Raw genomic sequence first — 3,400 nt, forward strand, 5'->3', positions numbered from 1 at the left:
TCACATTTAGTGAAGAAAGAATTGGACTGACACTATGCTAAGAACCTTTCCAATCTCCCACACATAATTGGGATGTTTAATTAAGTGACGCACTTAATATGCAAACCCAGCACGTTCAGAAATGCTCCAACTGAACTGGGCTGTAAAAAGACTATGCTTACATAAAACAAAAATTTTGGTTTGTTTTCGTAACTGTTACAATAACTCTTTAGATGCATTTGAACAGAGACATGATCTTTGCATTGTCTTGTAATAACTTTTTTGACCTCCTCAATGACATATATTTTAAATTTTAATATAAACACATTATATATGTTTTTATGATTTACATATGATTTGAGGGTGACAATGATGTGATGGTTATTTTTATGTCATAGCTAAATATAATTATATTTAATACCACTTAATTATTAAATATTATTATTTAAAATAATTTATTAAATTTAGTAATATTATTAAGTGATATTAATTGTAATACACTTACCTATTCTAGGATAATATCTAAATTTTTTTTTACTTTTACCACTGGCTGTTTGCAAAACAGTTTCAGAATTTTCCCTCTCTCATTTTAGAATGCATAACCCTATCTTTATATTCAATTAACTAATACTTCTTGGTGTACAGAGCAGCGTGTCAGGTTTGTGCTTAGTTCATGTAATGAAATAATAAATAAGGATAAATGGAGACCCTTGTTTGGTCCACCACTAAGGAGAATTTTAAATCTGTCAGCAAATTAAATACCAAGAGAGAAAAAAATTTCACAACCAAAGATGACTCTATTTCCTTCCTTCACACTTGAACATTTTAACTGATAAATACCCATTCAAAATGAGCTATTTCTTCTGATTTCATTTGGTGGTACAGCCACCAGACTTTTATTTGCCTTCTCACCAGAAAACATCTGAAGTAAGTTCTCCCTCCTCTTCTATATCACACGTCTAAATTGTGATCCCTTATTAGAATATTTGCATGAATCAAATTGCATATCTAGTGAAAAATATTTCCATAAGTCTAACACTGAACTTGCTAAGGCATGTGTATTTCAAAAACATTATCCATATATTTTTAAAAGGCTGATACTGATTTTGTCTATTTAAATATTTGTAAGTAGTATAATCTCTACATTTTTATATGTATACAGTTAATCTTTATTCATTTTTATCAGTGAATACCTAGAGTAGCTCGTGGTAGCAGTAACAATAAACGATGAGGGAGGAAAAGAGGAAATGTGTCACTTACAATGAGTAACTTAAAAATGGAGGCTCAGCATTTTTCAAATTACAAGTGAATGAGTCTGCATATTACTGACCTTTGCTGTAGAAAAAAATAGTTTTTTGTTTATATTAAATAATTTAGATTTTTAGTAATCTCCTTAGTTTGGGTGAGCTTATATATGTGGATTTAGAGATGATAATATTAGTTTATTTGTAGTGTTGGAAAACCCGCAGAAGTGTACCTGTGTTTTTCTACCTCCATAATTAATTTGAATTTATGTCTTTTGTACACATAGCAGTAGAGTGTTCAATCATGTATGTGTTAATTGGCTTATCTTTCTATTTGTTTTTATGTCTGTATATTGTCAGTTTTAGATGGCAGTTTCCTAGACAGTAGGCCAGAATCTGATTAAAATTTTAAAAAATCACATACATGTGACCATTTAATACATATGATCTTAAGAAGATAATAATGTCATGTTTATATTTATGTCATAGCTATTAATTGAAAGGTACTCAAACCATTTTAAGAGTAAAAATAATCATCTAACTTATGTAATGTAAGGACTAGTATACTCTAAAGAATGTGAAGATAGAAAACTTGCTTAAATTTGTTCATTTATCAAATCGATCACAATAACAACAAATTCTACAGTCGTATGTATAAGTTGAAATCTGACTGTAAACTCTTAGTGGTTTATAGCATACCTCCATTCATAGAACTTTCCCCATACAGTTCATTTATCATTATACATAAAGTATTTGTACTTGTAGGTATAAGAATAATGAAGGAATAATATGGGAATAATTAAAACACTATATACTGAAAAAATAAGGGGCTGTTAGGTGAGAAGTGTGACAAGCTTCTTATCTATGATTAACTTTATAGAAGGCATCTCTCTCTCTCTCTCTCTCTCTATATATATATATATCCATGTACATATCTGTAAACTCTGTATCATCTATCTGCCTACCTATCTATCTATCTATCTAGATTGACAGCCTTTTTAGTTTAATATGTCTTTATCTATTTCAGTGTGATTCCTTGTTATTTGGAAATAGTATGAGGTAAATGATTGTTTGAAGAAAAGACATTTTTGTAGATTGATACTTTTTTTTCTAACTACTTGTTCTAACCATTCTATTTGTTTATCAAAGAATAAGCAGTTAAGTAAACTGACAGTCAATTTTATAAATCAACCAAACACTTGAAAAACCCATTGGTGAATTAATTTTACAATATACATTTCAGAATGCTTGTTATTATAATAAATTTAGATTTTATAATCTAAATTTTATAATCTAAATTCAGTATTTATAATAAATAATTTTTATTTTATAATCTAAATTCAGATTTTATTTTATAATCTAAATTCAGTATTTATAATAAATACTGAATAATTAAATTCAGTAATTTATAGGTATGCCAGTATATTCTTTAAAAATACAGAAATTTTTTTTTAAATCACTAAATTTCTGTCATAATTTTTCAAGTTACTCAATGTGATCTAATTAATCTGAATATGTTAATATGGAGAAAAGAAAAGGCATTGCTATTTTTCAGTATTAAATATGAAAGGTTTTGATTTATTTAGTTCTTTATTTCTTTTTGGCGAGAAGAGTTAATCCACCCTGGATTTCTTTTTTTTTCTTCTGCTTCTTCTAACCTCTTTTCATTATTAATTTCTCCTTTCTTCATAACATAAAGTGCCACACTAGAAAAGTTTGAACTGCATTAAAAAATAACTATTAAAATAAGTTGTGAACTATATCTATTAATCTTTTTAGGTTTTCAAAGACATGTTGTCCAATTAATTTATCCTAAAACAGTATTTATAGAGATACTTGCTTTTATTTACAGTAAAAATGAATTGTTTTTTCTAGGAAAGTGATTGCTATTTCAAAGATTGCAAACTTGGAAAGTTGACAAGTTGTTTGATGGCATACTGGTTAGTACAAGTAATGCCTCAAACAGTGTTACTTGACTTCTATCTGAGCATATACTTTAGGTTTCTATACCGATTTTTCTGATCACCACTCTTGCCATCCTCTTCCTATTTCTTCACATCCATTCCGTCTTTCTCTAGGGCTTTCCCCCTAGCTTGTGCTTTTTCCGTATTTTCCTTCCTTCCTTCCTTTCTTCCTTCCTTCCTTCCTTCCTTCCTTCCTTCCTTCCTTCCTTCCTT

The 3,400-nt window shown here is 28.7% G+C and overlaps 1 protein-coding gene across 7 annotated transcripts in view; it reads left to right on the forward strand.

Moving 5' to 3' along the window:
* The window catches only part of FOXP2 (forkhead box P2), a 277,840-nt gene that overhangs the window by 207,068 nt on the left and 67,372 nt on the right, over positions 1–3,400 (forward strand). The window lies entirely within an intron of this gene.

Source organism: Piliocolobus tephrosceles, chromosome 8, assembly GCF_002776525.5.
Source record: "Piliocolobus tephrosceles isolate RC106 chromosome 8, ASM277652v3, whole genome shotgun sequence".
Taxonomy (NCBI): Eukaryota; Metazoa; Chordata; class Mammalia; order Primates; family Cercopithecidae; genus Piliocolobus; species Piliocolobus tephrosceles.